Source organism: Setaria viridis, chromosome 8 (genome assembly GCF_005286985.2).
Source record: "Setaria viridis chromosome 8, Setaria_viridis_v4.0, whole genome shotgun sequence".
In the NCBI taxonomy this organism is placed as follows: domain Eukaryota; kingdom Viridiplantae; phylum Streptophyta; class Magnoliopsida; order Poales; family Poaceae; genus Setaria; species Setaria viridis.
The window spans coordinates 10,672,758-10,687,987 of NC_048270.2; the positions used below are offsets into that span (position 1 = coordinate 10,672,758).

Sequence of the window (15,230 nt, forward strand, 5' to 3'; positions counted from 1 at the left end):
TGCAAAAATTTAGAAGAATAGTGACTCTGGTGTTTCTTGAAATGTTTACCATGACTTAACCATGTTCTTGTTTAATTGTACGTAAATTTATTGTTTAATATTTAGTGGTGCTTAAAAAATCAAAATATTTAATATTTTAACCATGCAAAAATCAGTTAAACAATATTTTAGCCAGACAAGAAAGTTAAATAAGACATGAGAATTGTATTTGGAAAAAAAAGATCTAACCATTCATAATTACATTAATGCCTTTGTTGATAACCAAAAACACAACATAATTGTTCAAATACCTTACGCGTCATCATCTAATGGAACGTTAATAATCCTCCTCTTGACGAACATCCCTTGGTTGTGATCGCGGCGTAAGTATGGAGCGTCCTCTTTTGCTAATAGGACGCTTGGGTCAACCTCAACTGAAAATGGAGGAAGATCATCGAACTGATCATAATCTTCTGAAATGTCAGTCTTGTACTCAACTCCAACGATTTTTCTTTTTTCTAGAAGAACAATGTGGCACTTGGGCTGATCATCTGACCTATTAGCACCCTTCCTTATTGGTTTACTTGCCATGTCTTTCACATAGAAAACTTGAGTCACATCATTGGCTAGGACGAATGGTTCGTCTATGTATCCAATCTTGTTGAGGTCCACTATTGTCATCCCATAGTTGTCTGTCATTACGCCTCCTCTAGTAAGTGTCACCCATTGGCACCGAAAAAAAGGGATTTTCAAAGTTCCATAGTCGAGTTCCCATATCTCCTCAATGACACCATAGTATCTATCTTTTTTTCCACTGCTGTCTATTGCATCAATACAGACACCACTATTTTAGTTTGTGCTCTTTTGTTCTTGGGCTCTGGTGTAAAATGTGTACCCACTATCTTGTATCCTTGGAATGTCGATACTAACATAGATGGACCCCTAGCCAACCATGCTAGTTGTTCTTCAATGGTGTCATCACCCATCAGTTTACGCCCCAACCAAGTGCCAAAAGTTTCAATGTGACGATGTGTAATCCAGGCCTCAATCTACCCTTGGTTTCAGGACCGTACATTAGCCATGTGCTCCTCCATGTATGGAGCGACCAGGGATGATTTCTGCAAGATCGTGAAGTGTGCTTCATGTAATATCTCCTCATCGATGTCCATCCAAGTGTTTCTCCCTAGTGTGCCCTTTCCCTTCAATCTCCCCTCATGGCATGATTCAGGGACTCCAATCGAACTCAGGTCATCTATAAAGTCAACACAAAACTTAATTACCTCCTCTGTTCCATATCCATTTGCGATTCTTTCTTCCAGATGGGCACAGTTACGAACATACCTCTTCAGAATTGCCATAAACCTCTCAAAAGGGAACATATTGTGTAGAAATACAGGACCGAGGACAAAAATCTCTTCAATAAGGTGGAGTAGAAGGAGGGTCATGCTATTAAAGAAGGAAGGTGGGAAGACGATCTCAAAGCTGACAAGGCATTGCACCACATCCTTCTGCAGCTTTAGTAGATTGTCTAGATGGATTGCCTTCATTGAAATCACGTTGAGGAATGCACATAGCTTCACGATTGTCATTCTCACATTCTCTGTAAGAATACCCCTCAGTGCGACAGACAGCAATTGTGTCATAAGGACATGGCAGTCATGGGCCTTTAGATTTATGAATTTCTTGTGTTTCAAATTTATTAATGCCTTTATATTCGAGGAGCGATGGGACCTTGATACTATTCAAGCACTCAAACATGCCTTCCTTCTCTTCCTTACTAAAGTGTAATTGGTAGGATGCAAGTAATGCCCATTATCTCTCTTTTCCGGATGTAGGACATCTCGTTGATTCATACGTTTCATGTCCCGATGTGCTTCAATTGTATCCTTTGCCTTTCCATATACACCTAGGAAGCCAAGCACATTAACGTAGACATTTTTCATCAGGTGCATCACATCAATTGCATTACGGACCTCAAGGACTTCCCAATAAGGTAGCTCGCAAAATATAGACTTCTTCTTCCACATGGGTGCATGTCCATCCTCGTTGTTTGGAACAGGTTGGCTACAAGAGCCCTTGCCAAAGACTACCCTCACATCCTTTATCATAGAAAATACAGGAGGCTTCAATTCTGAAGGGGCTTAGTACCTTTTTCTTCCTTCCCTTCAAAATGCTTCCCTTTATTTCTTAGAGGGTGCTTATCAAGAGGAAATCGACGATGGCCCGTATACATGACCTTCTTACAGTGCTTCAAATACATGCTGCAAGTATCATCTAAACAGTGCGTGCATGCTTAGAATCCCTTCTTTGACTGTCTAGACAGATTACCAACATCGGCCAATCATTGATGGTTACGAACAACAATGCTCGTAGATTAAATGTCTACTTTTTTGTCCCCATCCCACACATGTACACCTTCTTCCTTCCATAACAGTAGAAGTTCATCAACCAACAGTCTTAGGTAAACATCAATGTCGTTGCCAGGTTGTTCTGGGCCTTGGATAATTATAGGCATCATAATGAACTTCTGATTCATGCACAACCATGGCGGAATGTTGAACATAAATAAGGTCACAGGCCAAGTGCTAAGACCACTGCTGAACTCTCCGAATGGATTGAATCCATCCGTACTTAAACCAAAATGTATGTTCCTTGCATCATTTTCAAACTCGAAGCATAGACTATCAATTGTTCTCCACTGGGACCGATAAGTGGGATGTCTGATCATTTCATCTTGCTTACGTTCTTCTTTGTGCCAACGCATCAACTTTGCATGTGCCTTGTTCCTGAATAAGCGCTTCAACCGTGGTACTATAGAGAAATACCACATTACCTTCGTAGGAACTTTCTTCTTGATGGTCTCCCCTCAACATCACCGGGGTCATCTTGCCTGATCTTATAACGCAGCACTTTGCACACAGGACAAGTCTCCAATTTCTCGTATTCCTAACCCCGATAGAGGATACAGTCATTAGGACATGCATGTATCTTTTGGACCTCCAAACCCAGTGGGCAGACAACATTTTTTGCTTCCTACGTTGAGGATGGCAATTCGTTCCCCTCAGGAAGCATGTTCTTTATGATTTTCGTTAACTCATCAAAACTCTTGTAAGAAACTCCATTTCTTGCCTTCCATTGCAGCATTTCCAGTGTGGTACCCAACTTTTTGTGCCCCTGTTTGCAATCTGGGTACAACAATTTCTTATGATCATCTAACATACGCTCGAACAGTTTTGACTCCTTCACATTCTCGCAGTCTTCCTTTGCATCTCGCAATACTTGACCTAGCTCATCGAGAGGACCTTCTGCCTCGCCCATCTCTTCTTTGGCCTCGCCCATTGGAGCATCCGCAAAGACACTTCCTTGAATCCAGTCAGAATGTTGTCATCTTCTTCTTCTTCATCATCATCCATCATAACTCCTCTTTCCCTATGCTTGATCCAAACCAAATAGTTTGCCATGAATCTAGAACTGTATATATGGGCGTGAATAGTCTTGCTATATGAGTAATCCTTCTCATTTTTGCAATTTCTGCATGGACAACAAATAAAATTGGACGGTGGTTTGTTGGATTCTACTTGATCAAGAAAACCACGCAAGCCATTAATGTACTCCTTGGAACGTTTGTCCACGTTGTACATCTGTTGCCTATCCATCTACAAAATATTACACATGGATTGGTTTTTGAACTATAAGAAAATGAGTTGAAATACTAATCTAATTTTTCTAAGTATATACACATGGATTGGTTTTTGAAGTTGGCTATCCATGTACCAATGGAGGATGAAGTTTCTAACCTTTAGAACACTTGAATGATTGCAATCCCCAAGAAATGGTCACAAATCTGGTAGCACCTCTCCTATGGTGCTATGGATAGGGTGAAGCTTGAGCTGTGGAAATTGTAGTAAAAATGTTGAATAGCTAGAGAATATAGAAAAATTCTTTAATTAGCGAGAAATTAACATTATTTATTTAGCTCATATTTGCAACTGACTAAACTATGAAAAAATTCTATATTTCCCACATAATTTACTTACCTCAAACATAACATATAAATGAAAAATTTCTCCATTGTAGCTTATTCTAAAAATGACTAATTACGTACCTCTATTTGAAAAGTACTAAACTATAAAATTATTCCTCTAACCTCATATCAATTTATTTGACTAGTACGAATCATGGCATCCAAAATTTTGTAGCTTATTCTACAAATCACAAATATAAGCTCTAAATGACACATTCATATAAATGAAATTTTTTTCCGTTGTACCTTATTCTAAAAATCACAAAATACTCTAGCTCTTAAGCATAAAACTTAGTATACTAAACATGTATCAAGGGAGGATGAAGTTTAGAACACTTGAATAAGTGAAATCCCCTAAATAACACATTCATTGTCACACCCTGAAATTTCCGAATTTCAGGATGTGAATAAAAAGAATAAATAAACAATAATTTTCTCATAATTTTAAAATTTTCCCACCTTTATTTTTCTTTACAGGAAATTTAGTATAGGAAACTAATTGTTTGCTTTTCTAAATTAAATAATGTTGTTCTATGTCTGTGCATTCATGTCACTGCATCTTAGTGTTTCTTGAGTGTAAAAGTTTGAAAAATGCGTTTAGACGTTGCCCAGACCCTTGTGAGGATTTTCCATCTTTTTCTGGAATTTATTTTCCTTTTCCTAGAGCTAAATCCAATTTTTAGAAGGCTCTAGAATCCTTTTCACGAGCTTCAAGTATTTTATTTGGATTCCTTGCATCCCAATCCATCTCTGAGATTTATCTCAGATTTTTCGGAATTTTCTAGATATTTTTCTCGCTTTAGAAAACGAGTCCGGCTATTTCTGGAATTGTTTTCGCGCAGATAAATAAAATCAGAAATTCCGAAAATAAAAAGTCAACTCGAAAATATCTTTTTTCGAGTCTGGCCTATATATATATATCACCGCGTTCGTCTCGACGCGAGGATTTCAGATCTGCAAACCTTTTCACGAGTTGCATGTCCTAACTCCATAGATCTGAAGTAAAGGTTCGGTCTTCGTAAAACTCCGGCGAGCTTTTCCGGCGAAACCGTGGACTTCCGGCGAAAACCGACACCACCATGGAGTTCCTCTCTTCGAGCTCTACGCCGTGGTGTGGTGGATTGCATGAATCCGATGTTGGCTCCGTCGTCTTCCCCAACTCCAGCGAGCTTTTCCGCCGCCATTGTTCATCTCTGGCCGAAAGTGAGCACACCATCTTGTTCGTCTCGTCGATATCGTTCCATTTTGCCGTTCATGCACGAGATCGGGCTTCGTTTCCGGCTATCCCCTCTTTCTCTCTCTCCATCCTGTTTATGTACGCAACTTGGGCCAGCACGCCTGGTCCGTTCTTCCTGCTCGCCCAGCACCTCCGGCTCGCTTGTGCCATTGCCTTCACGCGCAACGTCGCCTCCTTGCCCTGCGCATCGCGCTGCACCACCCGCCCGGGCCTCCCCCACGCCGGAACGCCGGCAGGCCGCCGGCCAGGAGCTGCGCCATGCTCCTGGCGTGAGGAAGAAGATGAAGCGCTGCTTTTCGATCTAGCCCCTGGAGAATCTGTTAATTTTTGTTCATATTTCTTGTGTCTTTCAAACCTTGTAGAAAACCCCCTGTAACTTTCAGTTCCTAGCAATCTGATCCAAGCCATCCTCTTTTGCAGATCTAACCCTGAAGATCCATCTATTCGCAGTGACTATTCTCTGAGTCTTGGTAATCTTCTCAGCTAACCCTCCAAGTCTACAGTTAATTACGTTTAGACCCCTGCAACGTTGTTTAACCCATAGATTCTACGTTTTAGCTCCGTTTTAATCCGTTCAAGTTGCGTTAGATGCATAACAATGTAAATTACACGTTAGTGGTAATATTTTCCTTCACACATGTTTTTGAAAATATAATTTATATTAAAATTGATTAATGCCTAACAAACGAGTTCTTCTCTAAATAAAATCTAGTTAGTGTTAAATATCATTTTTCATAATGATTGTTAATTTGATTAATGCCTACTTCATACCCTCTTCTAAATAAAAGCTAATTAGGTTATATATTGGTTTTTCATAAACTAAAGTTAATTTGGTTAATACCTATCTAAATAATTCCTCCAATTAAAAGCCACTAAGAGTTATACCTCGGCGTTTCATAAATTAAATTCAATTTGATTAATGTTTATTCAATTTGTTTTCTAAATAAAATCTGTATAGGTTATATCTCGAGTTTTCATAATTAAATATTAATTTGGCTAATATAAATATAAATGTGTTTTGAATTTAATCTACTTAGTTGAACTCGAGATGTAAAGCTATACGCTTAGATGTCTACATGTATCTTATTTTTAAATTAAATGTTAAATTTGCATAAATTGTACTTAAATATTTATAAATAAAATTGGACTAAGCTTTACACCGTCTTTTCTTATGAAAATATGAATGTGACTTGATTAATTCCAACTAAAGGTATTTCTCTGGAATATATTTACAATATTTTTCTCAACTAAAATAAATAAAGCTTGTAGCTCTCATCTTTCTTTTGTAATTTAAAATTCTCGATAGCTTTATCTTTTCAACCATAGTTCCGTTTTAAGTGTTCCTTACGTTCGCGTGACCTTATATCGAGCCTTGTCGTTTAGTACGCTCTTTTAAAGCTTTCCTTTTGTTTTGGTGTATTGTTCTTAGTTGTACTTGTTTGTTGCTTGTATGTTTGTGCCGATGTTTGCTCCGAGTAGAAGGATCGTTGTTCGGAATTTTGAAGAGTAAGAGCTTCAAGAGAGCAATAGCTGAAGAGCAGTAAGAGTAACTCTCCGTTGGAGAAAGGCAAGTGTCCCTAACCATCCTTCTACCTATGCTTTGTTAATAATATCATGATTATGTTATCGGAACATGGAGAACCACCCAGGAAAACAGTGCTACCACAAGACTAAATGGCTCTGGTCTTGGCTAAATAATTAGAAACTCTAGTATGGGGTAATCTTACCGAAAGGGCAAGAGGGGAGGCGTTGCTGGGGTATAGCACTCGCTCTCTTGGGAAGTGGGCTTTGCTAAGACACTGTACCCACTAGGGGACTGTTATGCTCTGCTTCGACCTGAAACCTTAGCGGGTTACCACTTACTAGCGAATCTTTGTAAAGGCCTCGTAGCGTCCCTATGCAATCACACCTCGGAAGTGTGGTATGATGCCTAGCTAGCATCGCATGGTTGGGTCCAAAGTTCTTTCGAACTTTTACGCGACTTGTGGGTAAAGATGTGCCACCTCTGCAGAGTGTAAAACTGATCCATCAGCCGTGCTCACGGTCAAGAGCGGCCTGGACCCTCACATGATTAATTAAACTTGAAGATGGACTCAAATCGTTATTCTGGTTATTTCTTGTGGCCTTGCTGAGTACCAACCATAAGTGTACTCACCCTTGCTTACTGCTGCTCAGAAGAATAAGGTGTGTGAAGTATTCCGAAGATGATGCTGAGTTCTAGGCGTACGCAACCCCCAGTCGATTGCCTGTGAAGTTTGGAGCCTTCGTTTCCAGTATTTAAGCTGTGTATCTCTGATGGTTTTGTAAGTCTCTATCTGTATCTTTTCACGTGATACTATTGCTGTTATTCACTTATGATGTCACTATATGTATGAAACTTGATCCTGGCATACATATAGGTAGCACTTGGTTTTGTCCTTAAAACCGGGTGTGACATTCATATAAATGAAAATTTTCCCCATTGTACATCACAAAATACCCTAGCCCTTAAGCATAAAACTTAGTATACTAACCATGTATCAAGGGAGGATGAAGTTTAGAACACTTGAATGAGTGAAATCCCCTAAATAACACATTCATATAAATGAAAATTTTTCCCATTGTACCTTATTCTAATATTCACAAATTACTCTAGCTCTAAAGGATAAAACTTAGTGTACTAACCATGTATCAAGGGAGGATGAAGTTTCTAACCTTTAGAACACTTGAGTGAGTGAAATCCCCAAGAAATGGTCACAAATCTGGCAAAACCTTCCCCTATGGAACCATGGACAGGGTGAAGCTCGAGCTGGAGGATCTGGCTCGGGCTGGAGGAAGAAGGAGGGTATTTATAGAAAGGAAATTACTACTGGTTGGGGTCACCACATGGTACTAACGGGGTGCCCTCTAGTACCGGTTGGTGCCTCGAACTAGTACTAGAAGGGGGTTCCACACTAGTACCAGTTGGTGGAAGCAACCGGTACTAGAGGGTTCCCCCTTTAGTACCGGTTGATGTCAACAACTGGTACTAGAGGGTGCGTGGAGCATTAGTACCGGATGGTGGCTGCAACCGGTTGGTGGTTGCAACCGGTATAATGCTCACTCTTTAGTACCGGTTGTTGTCCCCAACCGGTACTAAAGGGGTCCTAGCAGGGCGCTCCAGGCCCCTTTGGAACCGGTACTAATGCTAACATTAGTACCGGCTTCAAATGCAACCGGTACTGAGGCTAGGGATGAGAGATCAATTTTCTAGTAGTGTTCTCTTTTTGGGGGCTCCTATCTGGCTTCCACAAGCCAGATAGGAGCCATGGCTTAGAGCCCATTAAAATCCATCGCACAGCCCATCAAGCCACCATAGCTCAGCAATCACTTCATTGCCGTATTGCACGCACCCAGTATATATCTTGGTCTCCTAGGATAGCAACAGCTAGAGGTAGCAACCATGATTCTGAAAATGGATCAAATAAGGATGAAATTGACATTGATGAGTGATACTATAGAATAGATCGGCACAGTCTACCTCATAGATAAGCCTGTCAAGAGTTGGATTGGGGAGGTCCGAAAGGTGGCTTACCATGTTGAAGATGTCATAGACAAATACTCATATCATATTCTTCAGATAGAGGAAGAAGGGTTCCTGATGAAGTACTTCATCAAGGGTACCCATTATGTCAAAGTTTTCAGTGACATTCCGTAGGTTGATGCTTACCATGAGTCTAGTTTTAGTTGTGTACCTCTGATCCATGTCGCAAAAAGATTGTAAGGTGTTGTGTTAGAATGTTCGTGGGCTTAATGCGGCCGCTAGGAGAGCAAGTGTATGAAGCATGGTTCGTTCATCCGAAGCAACGATAGTATGTCTGCAAGAGACTAAAATAGCACACTGGACATCTAAACTCGTGGTAGAGACCTTGGGAAATAATTTTGCAAAGAACTTTGTTGTGTTAGCAACCATTGGCACAAGAGGAGGCATTCTGATAGCGGCAATAGTGAACCATTTCGATGTGCACAACATCCACACCACCGATCACACAGTATCCACAACAATCACTATGAAAGCAGACAACAAATATTGGACACTCACATGCGTCTATGGCCCTCAGGATGACCACGACAAGCTACTTTTTCTAGAGGAACTGAAGAGCCTACAAGGACAAGTACTCACGGAATGGGTCATAGTTGGTGATTTTAACCTTATATATAAGGCAGAGGACAAAAGTAACAATAGGCTCAATAGAAACTTGATGAACCATTTCAAGCAGGAAATTGACGAGAACCAACTAATGAAATCAACCTCCATGGATGGCATTTCACCTGGAGCAACGAACAAGATCACCCAATGTTCACAAGGATAGACTGGTTCTTCGGTACAGCAGAATGGCATCTTCTCTTCCCAAATCTTGACTTGCAAGCCTTGCTAACCATGGGCTCATATCACTTCCCATTATTTTTGATAGGCGACGTAGAGAGACAAAACTATGAGGGCTTTCGCTTTGAATCTTATTGGGTGAACATGCCAGGTTTCTTAGAGACTATACAAGAAGTATGGAGCCAGCCAGTGCATACTCAAGATGCCATACTACATATGCATGTCAAACTCATTCACACAACAAAGGCGCTTAAATTGTGGAAGAGATAGAACCTGGGCAATCTAGCCCTTCGATTGGCAGTAGCCAACGAGGTGCTACCTTTCTTGGATGCAACTAAAGAACAAAGAGCTCTTACAACAGAGGAATTAGAATTTCGATGATATCTAAAAGCGAAATCGGTGGGCTTAGCTGCGGTTCAGAGAGCCTGTGCAAGACAACACTCCCGGCTCACATGGATACGTAAAGGAGACGCATGCACACGCCTGTTTATGCTGCATGCTAACAACAGAAGAAGAAAGCTACACATCCCGTCCTTAACCACCGTAAATGGAACAATGACCAACAACCACCAGCAAAAAGAAGAAACAATATACAATCACTTCGTAAATCTGTTGGGAAAAACACAAGAGAGATCCCTCAGCCTAAACTGGACAAATCTCGGATATCAACCACATGACCTGACCGACCTGGAAGCACCATTTGAGGCGGAAGAAATAAAAAAGGTCATCATGCACTTACCAGCAGAAAATCACCTGGCCCGGATGAATTTATTGGTCTATTCTATAAGAAGTGTTGGGACGTGATCGGAGAGGATTTGATTCAAGCTCTCCATACCTTCCACTCTCTTAGGACTAGGCGTATGGAGTTGATTAACAAGGCCAATATCATTTTGCTGCCAAAGAAAGAAGGAGCGACCATGGTTGCAGATTTCCAGCCTATAAGTCTCATTAACAGTCTAGCCAAGATCATAACAAAGGTGCTAGGAGATAGGTTGCCTCCGAGATTGAATGAACTAGTTTCCGGATGTCAGAACGCCTTCATAAAAAAAATATGCATTCATGACAACTTCGTCTATGTACAGAGTGTGATCAAGGCCTTGCATAAATCAAGGAGACCGGCACGTAATCTTTGTAAAACTCGATATCTCAAAAGCTTTTGACTCGCTTAGTTGGGTATTTCTCATCGAAGCATTACAGGCCCTAGGTTTTGGCCAAAAATGGAGAGATTGGATCACAATGCTATTAGCCACCTCATCATCCAAGGTGCTACTTAATGGGAGACCCGGGAAAAAATTCAAGCATGCTAGAGGCCTCCGTCAAGGAGATCCACTATCACCCATGTTGTTCATCCTCACCATTGAACCACTCCATAAAACTGGTGGAATTGGCAGCTAGCAACAACATCATAAGACCAATCCTCCCCAGAGTGGCAAAGCTACGGTGCTCCCTTTATGTAGACGACGCAGATATTTTCGCAAACCTGGACAGAACGTATTGGACAATTGTTACATATCTTTGGAGAATGTTCAGGACTCAAGATAAATATGACTAAAATGGAAATATTCCCTATCCGGTGTACCAACGAAACCATTTCAGAAGCTCTAGAGGACTTCCTGGGAAAAAAATTTCATCCTTCCCTGGAAAATATTTGGGTTTGCCTCTTCACACGCGCAAACTCAGAAGGGTGGACGTCCAACCATTAATTGACAAGATCGGTGGAAGGCTCCCTGGATGGAAAGGTAAAAGTTTATCATCGGTTGGGAGAGAAACACTGGTGAAGAGTGTGTTAACATCATAACCAATATATCACCTCACAGCTTTCCTTGCTCAAAAATGGCTAATCAAAAAGATTGATCACCTGCGTTTCCTTTGCAAAGGAGAGGAACCAGCAAAGGTCAACGGAGGACACTGCTTGATTAAATGGCCAACAGTGTACACGCCTAAGGACATGGGAGGGCTTGGGATCCTCTACCTCGAGAGACTTGCGAGGGCTCTAAGAATGCGATGGTGCTGGTTCCATTGGAAGTATAGCAAGAGACCTTGGGTAGGGCTTGATATCCCGTGCAATAAGAATGACAAAGGCCTCTTCTATGCGTCAACAGTAGTAATGGCGGGCAATGGAAAGAAAGCAAACTTCTGGCATTCGACATTTGGCACCACTCTTGTTCCAATGATCTAAAAGGAAAAACTTCTCTGTACAACGGGCCCTACAAGATAACTACTGGATTGCGCAGGTTTACCCACTCGTGATGGGGGAGGAAATTAGAGAGTATGTGCAGCTGTTTGAGAAAATAAATATGCTACAGCGTGACCCTAATGCCAAAGATAAAATATCATGGAGATGGATGAAGGACGGGGAGTATAAGACAAAGAGTGCATACCGCATACAATTCCAAGGCCAACTGAAGAAGTTGAGTATCACCCCAATTTGGAAAGCTAGAACTGAACCAAAATGCCGGATCTTTGCCTGGCTTCTCCCGCATAGGAAAATCTTAACGGCAGGCAACTTGGAAAAGTGGGGATGGCCTAATGACCCTTAGTGCAAGCTATGCAACTCGAACTTGGAGACACCCACACACCTGTGCAAGAACTGCCCTTACACAACGGCAGTCTGGGATCAGCTGCAGGGATGGTTTTCTCTTAACCACTTACCCCCAAGCAACACATCGCCTTCGATCCACAAGTGGTGGAAGAAATGCAGAAGCATGATCGACAAACGGAACAAAAATTTCTTTGACGGCCTCATCATATATTTCTGGTGGAACATTTGGAAAGAGCGCAACAGACGAGTTTTTAATCATGAAACCAAACCGGTGGTGGATGACGTCGTGTTCTCTATCAAAGAAGGCATCCAACAGTTCCAGTTGGCCAATAAAACGCACGAAGCCCCGTGGAGGAGCCAACTTAGCAACAATTTTGTCTTTCGAAGTGGGGTCTTTCTCTCATTGGAGTGGATCTGGCAGTTGTTGTTCTTTTCTCCTTTCCCTCTTGGGAGTTCTGTTTAGTTGGTGCAGTGAGAGCCATGTACATAGAGTTTTTTTTTGTTTTTCTATCTTATTTGGTTTTTACCTCTTCTAATAAAAACTTGGAAAAGCTTTTGCCGTACGTCCAAAAAAAACATTGCTGATGAAGTAGCTATGGTAGAACAGGACATTCAACAAGTTAACTGATGAAGGATCAGTGGTTTCAGCATTCCCAGCTTGTTCCTGACAAACTTGCCATGATTGAAAGGCAGCGGTCCCAAGATGGTTTCCCAGATTTTGTCAAAGATGAAGATCTAGTAGGAATTGAAAAAAATAGAAAATTGCTGTCTGGATGGCTGTACTCGGATGAGCTGGATAGCACCGTGATAACAGTTTCGGGTATGGGTGGGTTGGGAAAATCTCTCCGTTGCCAAAGAAGAAAAGTTTGGTTCTGCAAATGATTATGTTGCTATAATACAGGTGGACCCACACGTTCGCCGATTGTCATTATGTAGGTGGAAAGTTAATACTTCACTTAAGGTTAAATTTCCACGTCTTAGAAGCCTTGTGGCTCATGGAATGATTTCGTCCACCCCTGATTTGTTATCCTCAATTTTGTCTGAATCAAAGCACTTGACTGTTCTAGAGCTGCAAGATTCTAATATCACGGAGGTGCCCACATTTATAGGGAATCTCTTTAATCTACGGTACATTGGGTTAAGGCGCACCAATGTCAAGTCACTACCAGAGTCCATTGAGAAGCTCTTCAATCTCCACACTCTGGACATCAAGCAAACCCAAATAGAGAAGCTACTACGAGGTATTGTTAAGGTTAAGAAGTTGAAGCAACCTTTTGGCTGACAGGTTCGCTGACGAAAAGCAGTCAGATTTCAGATATTTTATCGGAGTCGAATCACCTAAAGGGCTGTCGAACCTGGAAGAACTGCAGACTCTAGAGATGGTGCAAGTGAACAAAGACTTGGCTGAGCAGCTGAAGAAACTGATGCAGCTCAGAAGCATATGGATAGACAATGTAAGTCCTTCTGATTGTGCAAACCTTTTTGCGACCCTATCGACGATGCCACTTCTTTCCAGCCTGCTTATCTCTGCAAGAGATGTGAATGAGACACTTTGCCTCCAAGCCCTTGATCCGATTTCCACAAAGCTCCACAGGTTAATTGTAAGGGGCCAGTGGGCTTCTGGGACACTGAAGTATCCGATATTTCGCAATAATCATGGGGAACATCTCAAATATTTAGCGTTAAGCTGGTGTCAGTTTGGAGAAGATCCACTGGGTGTGCTCGCTCCACACGTGCCAAATCTCACCTATTTAAGTCTTAATAGGGTGAATAGTGCAAGCACTTTGGTTCTTTCTGCTGGGTGTTTTCCTCACCTGAAGACGCTCGTCTTGAAGCGAATGCCGGATGTCAAGCAGATGGAAATCGGAGATGGTGCTCTTCCACGTATTGAAGGTCTTTACCTTGTGTCCCTAACACAGCTGGATAAGGTTCCTCAAGGCATCGAGTTGCTTCTTTCTCTGAAGAGGCTTTGGCTGCTGTACCTGCACGATGAGTTTAAAACTCTGTGGCAAACGAGTGGGATGCACCAGAAGATGCAGCACGTTCCAGAGATTCGTATCTAGGACAACTAGATGGTAAATTCTCCATTGGTATGCTTATATGATGTGTCTGCTCAGAACTGTGTTTGTTGGGCACTTTATCCCTTTTTATTCCAATAAGCCATGAATTCTTCCTTTTGATTTTTTTTATTGTACATTGAAACACCCATGTATGTGCTGTGTGTTGGTTCAGTTGCTTTAGGAATACTACTTTTGTTCAAGAACACTTCCCTTCTGTATTTAACTTTTGTAAATGATGTTATGATCAACAGATTTTGTGCATGTGGGGTGCATAATATGTGAACTTACAAACCAGCAGAATATTCATAATTTCAGGGCGTTTACTTTATTTATATGCTACTAAATTGAACAGTGCTCTTCACTTTGCCACTAACTTTTTGCTTTTCATTTCTTATGCTGTTATTCCACGATGGTGCTTCTAGAAAGTTCAATTTCTCGTAATTCTCTCTCACACACACACGCACACGCACACCCCAAACAATGAAAGAAAGTCGTAAACTCCTAATCACTGAAAAAATATTTTCTAAAACAATATGTGCAGAGAAAACTATCTTAAAATTTACTTTTGTTGAAATGTGTACGTTTCGATCTTTATCAGCTCTTATGGTACATCCTTTTAAAGGATTTCTACTATATTGTTTTTCTTCAAAGATGATATAAAAAAATTTGTTTAAATGGTCCTGGGTTTTTTTCATGCTCTTTTTTATATTTCCCATGATATTTCCTGAGCTTTCTGTGATCTTTAGCACATCACATTCTTTTACGTATTTTTAGAGACCATGTAGATGAGCTTTCGCAATAGAATCAAAGTTGTGATAGCATGTTTATTACTTGCATTCTAAGGAAATAGTGCCATGAATAAATGAGATGTGCTAACTTCAATGTTATAAAGTAAATGATCTCGTAGAAAAATAAAACATTTGGGCACTAATACACATACTTTATAAAAAATAAGTTCCTTTAGGAAACTAAAGGTTATTACAAATGAACTTCCTTTTGGTAGATTTATTCATCAATAAAGACATTATGTAAATCACAATCAA

The 15,230-nt window shown here is 40.9% G+C and overlaps 1 pseudogene; it reads left to right on the forward strand.

Moving 5' to 3' along the window:
* Window positions 1–12,694: 12,694 nt before the first annotated feature.
* On the forward strand, window positions 12,695–14,448 carry LOC117834291 (uncharacterized; annotated as a pseudogene).
* The last annotated feature ends 782 nt before the right edge of the window (window positions 14,449–15,230 follow it).